Source organism: Scyliorhinus canicula, chromosome 3 (assembly GCF_902713615.1).
Source record: "Scyliorhinus canicula chromosome 3, sScyCan1.1, whole genome shotgun sequence".
Classification (NCBI taxonomy): Eukaryota; Metazoa; Chordata; class Chondrichthyes; order Carcharhiniformes; family Scyliorhinidae; genus Scyliorhinus; species Scyliorhinus canicula.
Window position 1 is genome coordinate 183,557,312 of NC_052148.1, and position 14,665 is coordinate 183,571,976.

At 47.3% G+C, this 14,665-nt stretch overlaps 1 protein-coding gene across 13 annotated transcripts in view; it reads right to left on the bottom strand.

The window, feature by feature from the left end:
• The window catches only part of ndst3 (N-deacetylase/N-sulfotransferase (heparan glucosaminyl) 3), a 1,441,915-nt gene that overhangs the window by 688,130 nt on the left and 739,120 nt on the right, over positions 1–14,665 (bottom strand). The window lies entirely within an intron of this gene.

Genomic DNA, 14,665 nt, shown 5'->3' on the forward strand with positions numbered 1-14,665 from the left:
GGCAACCTACAGCTCATGGGTCAGTTTGATTTCAGTGGTCGGGAAACTTCAGGAAACTACAGTTCAGGACAAAATAAATAATCAGTTAGACAAGTATAGGATCATAGAATCTTAGAGTTTACAGTGCAGAAGGAGGCCATTCAGACCATAAAGTCTGCACCAGCCCTTATAAAGAGTACTCTACTCAGGCCCACGTACCTACCCTATCCCCATAACCCAGCAACCCCCACTTAACGTTTTTGGACACTCAGGGCAATTTAACGTGGCCGATCCACCTAACTCGCACATCTTTGGACTGTGGGAGGAAACCGGATCACCCGGAGGAAACCCACACAGACACGGGAAGATCATGCAGACTCCGCACAGCCAGTGACCCAGCCGGGAATCAAACCCGGGACTCTGGAGCTGTGAAGCAATGCTACCGTGCTGCTCACTAATTAAGGAAAGTTGGCATGGATTCATTCAGGGAAAACCATGTTTAACCAACATGTTGACTTTTTAGAGTCATAGGGCGCGATGGAGACAAAGTCCCGACGTCGGAGTGAAAACCGGAATGTTTCACTCTGGCATCAGAGCCCGCTCCCATCCCCCTATTCTCCTGCCCCCGGGGGGCTAGGAGCGGCATCGCGTATTTTACGAGCGCTGGGCCGTGGCACCGCGTAAAAAGCGGAGCCGCGTAAATGGCACAGCCGGCTACGCGTAAATGAAGTCACCCGCACATGCATGGTTGCCATCCTCCCCGATGCCGTACCTCAAGAAGATGGCGGATGGATCTTGCGGGGCGGCAGAGGAAAGGAGGTCCTCCTTTAGAAAGGTTAGCCCGCCGATTGGTGGGCCCCGATCACGGGCCAGACCCCATTGGAGGCCCCCCCCCGGTGCAGGAACTCCCCATCTCCCCACAGCCCGCCCCACAGTGTTCCCGCACAGTTCCCGCCGGCAGCGACCAGGTGTGGACGGCGCCGGTGGGAACCTGTTGTGTTGGGGCAGCCGCCCGGCCCATCCGGTGCGGAGAATCGCCGCTCGCCTTTTGCAAACGGCGAGCGTCCATTCTCTGAGTGGCCAGCCGTGATTCTCGTCGCGCTGGTTTGGGGGGGGGGGGGGGGGGGAGAGAATCGCGTACTGGTGCTGGGGTGGCATGGCGGGACTCGCGTGGTGCCCGGCGATTCTCCCACCCCGGCGTGGGGGGGGGGGGGGAATTCCGCACATAGAAGCCTACAGCACAGAAAAGGCTGTACAGCCCATCACATCTACACCGGTCAAAAACAGCCACCTCTAAATTCTAATCCCATTTTCCAGCACTTTGACCATAGCCTTGTATGCCTTAGGATCAGAAGTGCACATCTAAATACTTCTTAAATGTTATTGGGTTCTCTGCCTCCACCGCTCTTTCAGGCAGCGAGTTCCAAACTCCCACCTTCTGGGTGAAAAAGATTTCTCTCACATCTTCTCTAAACCTCCTGCCCCTTACCTTAACTCTATGTCCCCTGTTCATTGATCCCTCCACCAAGAGGAACTGTTTATTTCTGCCTATTATATCTATGCCCCTCATCATACAATACTCTAGCTGTGACCTAACCAATGTTTAAACAATTCCAACATAACCTCCTTGCTCTTAAACTCTATACTTTGGCTATTAAAGGCCAGCATACCGTACACCTTCTTAACCACTGTAACCACCTGCTCTGCTACCTTAAGGGATGGGTGTACCTGACCTTGGTGCTTCCCAGGATCCTGCCGTTTATCATGTATTCCCTTGCCTTGTTTGTCCTGCCCAAGTGCATCGCCTCACACTTATCCGGATTGAATTCCACCTGCCACTGATCAGCCCATCTGACCAACCTGTCTATATCTTCTTGTAATCTAAGGCTATCCTCCTGACTATTTATCACCCGATCAATTTTCATATCGTCAGTTAATCTACTGATCAACCCTCCAACATTCATATTTAAATCATTCATATAAAGCACAAAGAGCAAGGGCCCCAACATTGATCCTGTAGGACCCCTCTGGACAGGGGCTTCCAGTCAGAAAAACACCCCTCGACCATCACCCTCTGCTTCCTGACACTCAGCCAATTTTGGATCCAATTTTCCAAATTTCCTTGAATCCCTTCGCTATCAGTTTCCCATGTGGAGCCTTATCGAAAATCTTGCTTAAGTCCAAGTAGACTACATCAAATGCATTGGCCGCGTCCACACACCTGGTCACCTCTTTTCGAAAAATTCAATCAAGTTGGTCAGACATGACCTCTCCTTAAGAAAGCTATACTGACTATTTTTTGAGGTGATAACAGAGAAGATTGATAAGAGGAACACAGTTGATGTGATGTATATAGATTATCAGGGCATTTGATCCATACCACACAACAGGCTTGTGAACAAAAATCCGGATTATGGAATAAAAGAGAAAGTAGGTGCTTGGATAAAAAAATTGGTGAGTGACAGGAAAGAGAGGAGTGAAAAATGGTTGTTTTTCAAAATGGAGGAAGGTTTGCAGTGGAGTTCCCCAGGGGTCAGTGTTGGGATCCTTGCCCTGCCGGATATTTATTAATACCTAGACTATGGTCTTCAGGGCATGATTTCAAAATTTGCAGATGGTACGAAGATTGGAAACATTGTCAACTCTGATGAAATAGCCTTGAACTTCAAAAGGATATAGACATATTAGTGGACAGCGCAGACAAATGGCATATTAAATACAATGCAGAGAAGTGTAGGATGATTTATTTTAGCAGGAATAATATGGAAAAACAATATAAAATAAAGTCAAAAGGGTGTGCAAGAACAGCAGGATCTTGGTGTACATGTACATAACCCATTAAAGATGGCAGGGCATGATGAGAGAGCAACTAATAAAGCATATAGTATCTTACGTTTTATAATAGGGGCATCGAGAATAACAAGATCATGTTGAACCTGCGCAAGACACTAATTAGGTCTCAATGGAGTACTGTGTCCATTTCTGGGTGTCATATTTGAGGAAAGATGTGGAACCATTTGAGAGTACAGAGAATTTCACAAGAATGATTCCAACGATAAGGACTGTAACTGTGAGGATGGACTGGAGAGGTTGGGGGTGTTTTCCTTGTTGAGAAGAATGCTGAGAGGAGACTTGGTGGAGAGTATTGAAGATCCTGCGGGCTATGGACAAGGTAAATAGTGCAAAACTGTTCCCACTCAAGAGGGCATTGGAGCTCAACTTTGCACCATATTTATAAATAACTTAGTTGAAGGATGCACTCGGTTTGTTCTCACTGGAACCTCAGAGGTCCACTAAATTATGCGGGTCTTGGACAGAGTGGATAGTCAGAAGCTTTTTCCCAGGGTGTAAAAGTTAATTACTAGAGGACAAAGGTTTGAGGTTTGAGGTGCGAATGGCAAAGTTTGGAGGAGATGTGGCAGGGAAGTTTTTTTTTTAAAGCACAGAGGGTAGTAGGTGTCTTGAACTCGCTGCTGGAGGAGGTGGTGGAAGCAGGTATGATAGTGACGTTTAAGGGGCGTCTTGACAAATGCATGAATAGGATGGGAATAGAGGGACACGGACCGTGGAAGTGTCTAAGAATTTAGTTTAGACGGGCAGCATGGTAGGCGTAAGCTTGGAGGGCCAAAGAGCCTGTTCCTATGCTGTACTTCTCATTGTTCGAAGGAATAGAGAGATATATAATCAGATTTGTCGATGGCATCAAGTTTGCGGGCAGATGAAACAAGAAAATCACAAAGTGACATGGATCGATTAAATAAGTGGACAACATTGGCAGATAGAGTTCCATATAGAGAGAGGCGAGGTCATTCCCTTTGGACATAAGAGTTATAGATCAGAATATTTTCTAAGTGGTGAGAATCGAGGAGCTGTGTTGGAGCAGAGAAGATTTAGGAGTTCAAGAACAGAAATCACTAAAAGCGAGTGGACATGTACAAAAAGTAATTAAAAAGAGTAATGGCCTGTTAACCTTTCTCTCAAGAAGACTGGAATATAAAGAGATATAGGTTACATTATAGTTATATAAAGCTCTGGTTGGACACAGTTCTGGGCACCACACATTAGGAAAAATAGATTTGGAATTTACCCAACGCATGTTTACCAGAATTACATGGGGGCTATAAGGGGTAAATTATTAGGACAATTTGCATAGATGAGGTTTGTATTCTAGTTGAAGTGTTCAAGATGATTAAAGGATTTCATAGGACAAGGGGAAGCTATTTCCTTTGGCATGCACAGTAGCTAGCTCTGTTGCTTCACAGCGGCAGGGTCTTTGGTTCGATTCCCAGTTTGGGTCACTGTCTGTGTGGAGTCTGCACGTTCTCCCCGTGTCTGCGTGGGTTTCCTCCGGGTGCTCCGATTTCCTCCCACAAGTCCCGAAAGACGTGCTGTTAGGTAACTTGGACATTCTGAATTCTCCCTCCGTGTACCTGAACAGGCACCGGAATGTGGCGACTATGGGTTTTTCACAGTAACTTCATTGTAGTGTTAATGTAAGCCTACTTGTGACAATGAAGATTATTATTATTATTATTATATTATGGAGTCTGGAACAAGGATCCTTTTGGATCCATGGTAAGCAGGACACATAGAAGATAGCAGAAATTACCGAACAAGGTTTATCACAATACAATTCTAAATCCTCCTCCACTCCCCTAAAGGTCTCCTTCCCTGACCTGCAACCAAGCCGGGGGTTTTATGTACCTGCAGCTCTCCTTGTTAAAGTGAAGTCCCGTCTGCTTAAATGGGATGTCCGTATTCTGTGGAGGTCATGATAAACCGTATGGTCCTGGTCACGGGACCTGCATTAGATTTATAAAACTCCTCACCCACTAAATCCGGAGCAATGTCCACTTCCATGCCAATGGGCCTTTCATCCGTTCCGCCTGTGGACAACATTGAGGCGCAGACCTCTCAGCGTCAGGAGAAGAGGTGTTTGCGAGACGAACATCTGGGCAACAGCAGCAGTGCTAGTGTGGCCACGAGAGCCGGCAGGGGCACCTCCAGTGGTGGAAGAACGTTCATCTCAGTTTCCGATTCGGAGCAAGGGGAGGCTGGGAGACGGTGGAGCTGGGATGCCCGAATCAATGGCCGGTATGCCTAGAGTGTCTGGCACGCGGCTTCAGAGATGGTCCACATGATGATTAGACTCGCAGCCCTGTGTCTGTATTTGGTAGGAAACTGGACCGGTTTTCCCCACACGACGCCCGGTATCCAAGCGCCGAAGTTCTGGATGTGTACCGCATTTCCTGGGGCAAACCCGCACAGTGGCCTGCGGCAGCCTGTGTCTGCCTTGGTTCGGTCCCGAGAACGGCCGACTTTCCTGCGAATATTCAGAAACGGGCGTGGAGGCAGTGACCCATCAGCATCTCGGCCGGCTGAATTCCTGTCATGGCATGAGGGGTAGTCCAGTCACAAAACAAGAACCTGGCGAAGCCGGTCTCCCTGGAACACGATGCTTGCTTTTTCATTCTAAGCGTAAAGATTTGCACCACCTGCTCGGCCAAACCATTCAAAGCTGAGTGGTATGGAGCGGTCCTCGCATTACGCATCCCATTGGCTGGCACAGATGCTGCAAATTCTACACTCGTAAATGCTGTACCTTTGTCTGTTACCAGCACCTGGGGTATGCTGTGTGTGCTGAAAACGTGCCAGAGTTTCTCTATGGTGGGCCGGGTGGTCGTCAACTGTATCTTGAGAATCTCCATCCACTTGGAGTAGGCATTGATGAGGAAAGGAACATTGCCCCTTGATAGGGGCCTGTAAAGTCTGTAGGCGAGATCACGGATGACCTGGCAATTCCCAGGGGTGGAGCGGGGCTGTGGCAGGCAACGTCTGGTGTGCCTGACATTGAACGCAGCGCTGGGCTACACGCTCGATGTCTGCATTGATGCCGCACCACCAAATGTAGCTGCCAGCCAACATTTGCATCTTGGACACGCCTGGGTGTCCATTGTGGAGGTCCAACAGGAGTGCGCCACTTCCACATTCGGGGACCACCACGCAGGTCTCAGAAAGGTTCATGCCGTCCTGTCTGCTAAGCTCCTACATCTTCGTGGTATAGGCCTTCAGGTCCTGCAGTAAAGCACTGTGCAGAGCACCTGCAGTAAAGCCCTGTGATGAGCCCCATACTACACCATGTGGCGGACGCAGGGTAGCTGGGGGTCAGTCTGGATTCACCTGCGGATATGAAATGCCATGATCAGTAACAAGTCCATAAACTGGAGAGTGGCAATGATTTCGCTGATGTATGTTGCCTTGTTGGCAGGGGCAGTCGGCTTAATGCATCGGCGTGGGGAATCTTGGCCTCGGACTGCTGCTCCAAACACAGTCATGAGCTGCGAGCAACAATGCCCATCGCCGGATGCGGACTGACTCAATGAAGGGAATTGCTCCATCTTCCTTGAAGAGCCCTAGGAGGGGCTAGTGGTCCGTGACAATGGTGAAGCGATGTCCATAAACATATTCGAGTCAGATTTCTTGACTCTAAACATGACAGCCAAACCCTCCTCCTCGATCTCAGCATATTACTTCTCTGCATTGGCCAATGTTCTTAAGGCGAATGCGATGGGATGTTCAGATCCGTCATCCATGGTGTGGACCAGTTCGGTCCCGTCACCGTACGGAGAAACATAGAACATAGAACGATACAGCGCAGTACAGGCCCTTCGGCCCTCGATGTTGCACCGACATGGAAAAAACTAAAGGCCATCTAACCTACACTATGCCCTTATCATCCATATGCTTATCCAATAAACTTTTAAATGCCCTCAATGTTGGCGAGTTCACTACTGTTGCAGGTAGGGCATTCCACGGCCTCACCACTCTACGTAAAAAACCCACCTCTGACCTCTGTCCTATATCTATTACCCCTCAATTTAAGGCTATGTCCCCTCGTGCTAGCCACCTCCATCCGCGGGAGAAGGCTCTCGCTGTCCACCCTATCTAACCCTCTGATCATTTTGTATGCCTCTATTAGGTCACCTCTTAACCTTCTTCTCTCTAACGAAAACAACCTCAAGTCCATCAGCCTTTCCTCATAAGATTTTCCCTCCATACCAGGCAACATCCTGATAAATCTTCTCTGCACCCGTTCCAATCTTCTACGTCCTTCCTATAATGAGGCGACCAGAACTATACGCAATACTCCAAATGCGGCCATACTAGAGTTTTGTACAACTGCAACATGACCTCATGGCTCCGGAACTCAATCCCTCTACCAATAAAGGCCATCACACCACAGGCCTTCTTCACAACCCTATCAACCTGGGTGGCAACTTTCAGGGATCTATGTACATGGACACCGAGATCCCTCTGCTCATCCACACTACCAAGAATTTTACCATTAGCCAAATATTCCTCATTCCTGTTATTCTTTCCAAAGTGAATCACCTCACACTTCTCCACATTAAACTCCATTTGCCACCTCTCAGCCCAGCTCTGCAGCTTATCTATGTCCCTCTGTAACCTGCAACATCCTTCCGCACTGTCTACAACTCCACCGACTTTAGTGTCGTCTGCAAATTTACGCACCCATCCTTCTGCGCCCTCCTCTAGGTCATTTATAAAAATGACAAACAGCAACGGCCCCAGAACAGATCCTTGTGGTACGCCAACAGATCAACAGGACTAGTCGGGATGGATTGGTAGTCTTGATGAGGAGAGCTGTTGTTTCACCTTGGCGAATGCTGTTTGCTGTTCTCGGGCTCATTCCCAGTGTTGCCTCTTCTCTAACAGACAGTGGAGGGGAGAAAGGTGGTGGCCATGTTTGGGAGGAACTTGCCATAGTAATTCACCAGGCCCACGAACGATCAGAGTACAGGAGCATACCAAATTGCCGGAACCTTTTCTTTCATTGGGTTGAAGCCATGGCTGTCGACACAGTAGCCAAGGTGCGTTAGTTCGGCGGCATTGAAGACACATTTCTTCCGCCGGAGGACAATGCCCACTTCCTCAAAATGCCTCAGCAGCTCAGCCAGGTTTTGTAGGTGCTCCTGTTTGGATGAGCCTGTGATTAGGATTCCGTCGAGATAGACCGCCATATAGTTTCCTGTGTGTGTTCACAGTTGCGAAGCGTCTGGATTTGGGGGCCAGGAACAACTCATGTCCAGAAGACCATAAGACATAGGAGCAGAATTGAGCCATAATGCTCATCAAGTCGGCTCCGCCATTCAATCATGTCTGATATTTTTCTCATCCCCATTTTCCTGCCTTCTCCCCATAACCCCTGATGCCCTCATTAATCAAGAACTTATCTATCTCTGTCTTAAACACATTCAGTAAGTTTCCTAAACATGGGTCCTCCACTGATCCACTGAGCTTTGCTTGGCAATTTGTTATCATGACCAATCCACCTAACGTGCACATCTTGGACAGTGGGAGGAAACCGGAGCTCCCAGAGGAAACCCACGCAGACACAGGGACAAAGTGAAAATTCCAGTCACCCAAAATCAGAATTGATGCCGGGTCCCTGGTGTTGTGAGGCAGCAGTGCTAACCACTGTGCTGCCATGGTTAGCACTGCTGTCTCACAGCGGTGATTCCAGTCTTACACTATGTAGCTGATTATTACTATGCTTGGATGATATAAACTGGCTCACCTGCGTCACCCATATCCCAAGAACAAATTTAAAAATAACACATTCATTTTTCAACAATCAAGATAGGAACTCTGGAGGATCAAAGGACACAGGGCCAATTGTAGCAGCTCAACTGCTGACTACAGACACTTTTTTTCATAGTTTTAATGCCAGATGCAGTGCTTATTAAAGGGGTCAAGGACATCTTCCTACTTTTTTTGTCCCTCACACAGGAAAGCTAAGAGAAAGGCACTGCCTTGACTGAGTAATGCACAGCAGGCCAATCTGCGTCTGATTTAATATATTGTGTCTAACCCTTTGTCAGAATGGTTCTGACTGATGCTCTCTAATGATCCAACTTTTTCTGTGTCCACTGAAATCTGGTTAACATTTTTGAAAATGTTCCTGAACAATGCAGCTGGAGAAATTCCTTGAGGGTTCTGCTGCAATATACGTGACTGAAATACATTGTTCTTTTTAAGTTTGTTCCTCTGTCTATTGAATTATGTAAGAAATTATCATAGAAGAAATGACCAACATAGAATATTTTGTTGAGTGTGTCACAAATTTTTTTGGACAACAGTTGCTGGTCATGATTCTGCTTTTGTCATTTTCAGCTCCTCTAGACCCATCTTTGTTTCTTTTCTTGTCTCATTACCATCTCCTTGTGCCTTGTGCCACCATCATTTTTCCATTTCATTACTCCTGCTTTCTACCCTATCACAGACCTTCCCTTTTGTTTTTCCTCACTTTCCTTGCCTCTACATCTTGCTTAAACCTGTTACGTAGCTAACAGTTCCCAGTTCTGATAAAGTGTCAATGACCGGAATTGTTAATTGTTTTTCTCTCTTGGCAAATGCTGCCTGACCGGCTGAGTACTTACAGCATTTCCTGTTTTTATTTCCAGTTTTCAACAACCGTAATATTATGCGATTGTAACAGGGAAGCTGTTACCGTTGGACGAAAAATCAAAACGTGCAAAGCAACAATGGCATTTCTCCCAGTAGATACAAGGACTCTGGTGAGTTCAAAATACAATTAACCTTGTGGAGCACTAAAAAAAATGGCTCTGTTCCCCAGTGCGATAATGTGACAAGTATTAGCTGATTTATTTTTCAAAAAGACAAATATTATTAAAGAGTTATTTCATGTGGTTGTTCATCTTTGTCCTTTTGATATTCTTTGTGTTAAATCTGTTGGAGCTTAATTATGTTTTTCTCCCTACAACAGTAACAATTTGAAGAGGTAATGTTGTTGCGATACTCCATACTCCCCTAAAACTGTCATCAAACACATATTTCAAAATGAAAGATGTTACACTAATAGGTTGCTCAATAAAAAAACCACCATGGGGTGTGAAGTTGGCCAATGTCACCAACACAAAACAGGCTCCAAGCAAATCGACCCAAGGTGAATTCGCCATCGAGTGTCCTCAGGTAGCATTTGAGTCAATCCATAATAGTACGCTTGATCCTGATGGTGAACTTGCAGAGAAGGGATATCTTGATGCCATCATACAAAATGTGCATTAGAGAGGCAGAAAGGTAACATGCCTAAATGGGCTTGCCTTCCGGGGGAGGTTAACTGGAAAACATTCACTCTTGCCTAGATGAAATTTATAGCTAGAGAAGTAACCAAAGGTATTTAATGTCTTCATTGTGCCGTCGATGGAGGGAGTTGGGTCTGTAATATATAAAAGATCATCTGTAAAAGGAGATACCCGAATTTCCACCCAATCTTTTACTTTTCTGATTGGAGGGCTGTGACAACTGGTGTTCCGCAGGGATCAGTGCTTGGACCTTTGCTGTTTGTAATATATAAATGATTTGGAGGAAAATGATCAGGAAGTTTGCGAACGACACAAAGGTTGGTGGAATTGCGGACAGCAATGAGGACTGTCAGAGGATATAGGAGGATATCGATCGGTTGGAGACTTGGGCGGAGAGATGGCAGATGGAGTTTAATCCAGACAAATGGGAGGTAATCCATTTTGGAAGGTCTAACACAGGTAGGAATATACAGTGAATGGCAGAACCCTTGAGCATATTGACAGAGGGATCTGGGTGTACAAGTCCACAGGTCTTTGAAAGGGACAACGCAGCTGGAGAAGGTAGTCAAGAAGGCATACGGCATGCATGTCTTCATCGGCTGGGGCACTGAGTATAAAAATTGGCAAGTCATGCTGCAGCTTACATTCGCTCCACACAACTGGCAGGCAATGACCATCTCCTACAAGAGACGATCTATTACTGAATCTCCCACAGTCAACATCCTGGGAGTCACCATTGATCAGTAACGGACTGGACGAGCCATATTAATACTGTGACTACCAAGACAGGTCAAAGGCTAGGAATCCTACGGTGAATAACTCGCCTCTTGATCCCCCCAAAGCCTATTCACCATCTACAAGGCACAAATCTGGAGTGTAATGGAATACTCTCCACTTTCCTAGATGGGTGCAGCTCCACTACACTCAAGAAGCTCGACACCATCCAGGACAAAGCAGCCCACTTGATTGCTCCCCCTTCCACAAACATTCAAACCCCACACCCGGCGAACATGGCAGCGGTGTATACCATTTACAAGATGCAGTACGGTAACTCACCAAGGTTCCTTTGACAGCACCTTCCAAATCCACGACCACTACCATCTGGAAGGACAAGAGCAACAGATACCTGGGAACCCCACCACCTGGAGATTCCCTTCCAAGTCACTCACCACCCTGACTTGTAAATATATCTCCGTTCCTTCACTGTCGCTCGGGCAACACTCTGGAACCTCCAACAAATAGATCAAATGTGGGGCCTGGTCAGAAATGACAATTGTGAGGGCAGAACAGCGGTGCAGTAGTTAACACTGCTGCCTTACACGCCAAGGTGTCAGGTTCGATCCCGGCTCTGGGTCACTGTCCGTGTGAATTTGCACATTCTCCCCGTGTTTGCGTGGGTTTCGCAGGGAGCCACAAACAATAACACATTGTTCATTGGGGTCAACCATAATCTCAGAGAGGAACGGGACTCTTCTATTAATTAGAATTGCCGTACCCCGACGGCTTCCAGAGAACGTGGGAGCCATTTATGCAACTGTTCCGGGACCTGTTTGTGGCCAACGAACAAGAGGAAGAATAGCCGGGTGGCCAAGAATCAGGGGAAAATGGTCGGGTGTCGGGGGAAGGTAGCCGGGGCATGGAGGGGAGAGATGGACTGGGAGGGGGACGGCTAAACCTGAGGAGAGAGGGGCGAACCACGGGGGGGGGGGGGGGGGGGGGGGGGGGGGGAAGACAGCTAAACCTGGGGAGAGGGAGGCAAACCATGGAGGGGGGGGGGGGGAGAGGAGGGCCGGCGGGGTCAGGGAAACGGGAGCCAGAGGGAGAACACGGGATGCCAAAACGTGCACAACATCTCCAGGAGCAGGGAACGAGGAAACTGGAGATGGAGGACGGGAGGAGCGGCAGAAGCGGGGGTGAGCGTGGGACGGCAGCGAGACCCGTCCGGGAAGGGCGGGCGACAGCAGCACACAGCACAGCCAAATATCGCACACTGTGATTTTCTCCCCGGCACCCAAAGGTGTGTGTGCCTCCCCAGTCCCCGCCACCCCCGCAGGTAGTCACCTACTTATGTGGTGTGGGTAATTTTGCCAGATTCCCGGCTAGGTCACTGTCTGTGTGGAGTCTGCACGTCCTCCCCGTGTGTGCGTGGGTTTCCTCCGGGTGCTCCGGTTTCCTCCCACAGTCCAAAGATGTGCGGGTTAGGTGGATTGGCCATGCTAAATTGCCCGTAGTGTAAGGTTAATGGGGGGATTGTTGGGTTACGGGTTACGGGTATACGGGTTACGTGGGTTTAAGTAGGGTGATCATTGCTCGGCACAACATCGAGGGCCGAAGGGCCTGTTCTGTGCTGTACTGTTCTATGTTCTATGTTCTATGTACAGAGATGCCGCTGTCGAACTGGTGCACAATACCCCACCAGTTATTCCATTTCATATGTTATTGTATTTTTTTTAATGTTGGGATGTGCCCTTCTCCTCTAAATGTGTGTATATATATATATATATATATTCATTTATTTGACCGTATCGGCTGGTTCATCGCACACATTTTGTGCACCCAAGTTATGTACCGTTTTAGTTCCCTGTTTCCCGTTCTTGTATTTCTTGCTATAGAAGGTTTGGGTTACTATACCTACTCCTGTCGGATGGGTCGTCCGCTCAGGCTCTTCTATAGCAGTGTTATTGTCATCGACTATTGGGGATACTGGTCTTTCTGGTCTGGCACCCGGACTCAGCTCCCAATAGGGAAGGAGATAGTGTCTATATGGTCTCGCGTCTACTGTGGCCTCACGGTAGCATGGTGGTTAGCATCAATGCTTCACAGCTCCAGGGTCCCAGGTTCGATTCCCGGCTGGGTCACTGTCTGTGTGGAGTCTGCACGTCCTCCCCGTGTGTGCGTGGGTTTCCTCCGGGTGCTCCGGTTTCCTCCCACAGTCCAAAGATGTGCGGGTTAGGTGGATTGGCCATGCTAAATTGCCCGTAGTGTAAGGTTAATGGGGGGATTGTTGGGTTACGGGTATACGGGTTACGTGGGTTTAAGTAGGGTGATCATTGCTCGGCACAACATCGAGGGCCGAATGGCCTGTTCTGTGCTGTACTGTTCTATGTTCTATGTTCTATGTGTTTCTTATTCTGTGTACATAACTGTAATTATACCTTGTTCAAAAAAACCCAACAAAAACATTTATAAAAAAAAAGAATTGCCGTACCCTGGCCCTGCTATTGAACCTGGAATTTAAAACTTGCCCGACCCAGCCTGTTCTGATCCTTGATATGTAAATGGATTTCCTCCAAAAAGACAATATCAGAAGTTCTTGGAATGAGCGAAAGCTCTTGACCGTTTTACAGGGCCGCTCAAACACCGTTCAAACATTCCAGGTAGCCAGATGGGTTGGAAGTATCCCACCAGCCCTCAAGCCATTCCCAAGATTTAACAAGGGACACAACTAAAATACAGCAAACAGATGGTCAGCGAGCCAAGTCAGCTGACTAGACAAAGGAAGACCAGCAGAAACAATCAGCAAACTAACACTAAAACTCCCCCATCCCCTCCCCATCTCAAAAACACAACCACAGTTGTGCAAACCATACCTTAAAGTAAATGTAACAGTGGTAAACAATAACTTAGCCTAAAGCCTAAGATTAACAAAACAAAACTAAACAAATTCTAAGCTCATTTTAAAACGTATTGTTATGAGCTGCAGAAAATCCTTTGATATCGTACCCGTTAACTAAAACTCCTTATTAGCAGTGAGACTCCCAACTGGAGAGTAAAATCTTATTTGTCTTACAACACTACACCAGTGACTAAAAGAAGCGCCAGATGACATTAATAAAGAGAAAGGGAACATTTGATTAATGTAAGAAACAAACAGCAGAAATCTCTCTCAAGTATAACTAAAGGCATCAAACATATATCCAAACACGGAATATGAAAGGAAACAAAGTGCCTGTTCACAGTGGCATAAGACAGAAACAGTGCACAACTTGTACTTTTGAACAAAGGAGTCCCCATCACCCAATAAAAGAAGTGGTATTTATCTTGGAAAGATTTAGTTCACCCTGCTGACTTTGCACTCTGGCATTTGAAACTGGATTTGCAAGAAGCTGCAATGAAGTCCTCAGTTACAATAAGAAATTTAAAATGTCTTACGCTTCCAAGTCTTTCTTTGGTGATTTTCTTGGTGATCTTTCCAGATCGCCTCTGCTTGTGAACAACAAAGAACAATACAGCACAGGAACAGTCCCTCGGCCCTCCAAGCCTGTACTGGTCAAGATACCACCCTTGGCTAAAACCTTCAGCACTTCCTAGTTCCGTATCCCTCTATACTCATCCGATCCATGCATTTGTCGAGATGCCTTTTGAATGCCGTTAATGTATCTGCTTCCACAACCTCCACTGGCAACGTGTTCCAGGCACTCACCACCCTCTGAGTAAACAACCTGCCTCGCACATCTCCTCTAAACCTTGTCCCACGGACCTTAAACCTATGCCCCCTAGTGACTGATCCCTCTACCCTGGGAAAGACTGCCTGCCCGACCACCCTATTCATGCCCCTC